The sequence below is a fragment of the Bison bison genome, unplaced genomic scaffold (genome assembly GCF_000754665.1).
Source record: "Bison bison bison isolate TAMUID 2011002044 unplaced genomic scaffold, Bison_UMD1.0 scf7180017864072, whole genome shotgun sequence".
NCBI lineage: Eukaryota > Metazoa > Chordata > Mammalia > Artiodactyla > Bovidae > Bison > Bison bison.
In genome coordinates, this window is record NW_011494644.1 from 4,502,875 (window position 1) to 4,504,226 (window position 1,352).

Genomic DNA, 1,352 nt, shown 5'->3' on the forward strand with positions numbered 1-1,352 from the left:
AAGAGACCAATGTTTGGACAGGAAAGTCTATAGGCTAGCAATTGAACTTCCTTACCCAATCTATGTGGTGATACTGATAACTCTGTGCATTTCTGCAAAGCTGTTTGTCTGGTGGAATTTGAAACCTGCTGAGTTCTGTGGACATGTAGGCATTCCAAAAATAGAGACAGATATCACTCTTCTACGTCTTTCTAGAGATGACCTAGGTGGCCTTTATGGAGAAAATGAGCATCTCATTTCCTGTTCGCTGCATGGGGAACTATCTGGGAAAGAAAGAGCTGGACTCAACGTCAGGGTTAATAGTGATTTAGTACATGAGTCATGGAAGAAAAGGAAACCTCTACTAGATAGCAAAATCGTTTGTGGTAGACCATATGTGTCGCTAACAAATTTTGCCAACCCTCTTTTTCTGTTTCTCCATCCAACTTAAGCCCCTCCCCACATCCCACCTCAGTAAATAGTATCATCAAACGCCCAGTTACTCAGGCCAAAAATGTAGGAGTCATTCCCTGAATCCTCTTTGTTTCAATTCCTCCCTACCCCCATTTATCAGCACGTCCTTTCCTCTGCCTAAAAAACATCCCTATCTGCCCATTGTCCCCCATCCTCACTACTCTTATCCTAGCTAAAGCTACATTTCTCTCTCTCCTGGACTACTGTGCCTCTAAACTGGTATCTCTGCTTTTGTTCTCGCCCCTCCCCACCTACAATCTATACTCTTTTTACAGACTAAGACCTATCACTCTCTTGCTTTAAACCCTCCAGTGCTTTCCTGTTGCATTTAGAACAAAATCCAAACTCTTTATCACGGCTCTCGAAGTCCTACATTTGACCTCTCTTTTTCTCCAGCCACATGGGCCGTTTTGCAGTTCCTTGAACAGCCCAACCACTTCCTTGCCCGCTTCCCTAATGTTCTTCGAACTTTCTTTTCTATCTGGAACAGTCTTGCCCAGATCTTCACGCATGAGGTCTTTATGAAGGTGGCGTTTTCAGTGAAACCTTCCCTGGTTATCCTAAGTATCATCAAACCGCCGCCCCTTAAACCTCTCATCAGACCGACCCCCAATTTAATTAACCGATTAACACCTAGCATTAAAGATCAGTTTTTAACAAAGTTTCCGTCTCTTCCCCGACTAGAAGGTAAGCTTTCTGAGAGCGGGAAACTTCTTTCTCCTGTCCACTCCGGCACCCCCAGCACCTATAGTGCCTGCTGCAAGCAGGAGTCCATAATCATTCCCTAAATGGGGCAGTCCCGGGCTGACGGATACGGCAGAGGCAACGATAATACAAGGTGACAAGAGCCTGTCATCGGCTCCATCGGCGGTCCCGAGGCCGCCTCCTGCCGGAAGAAA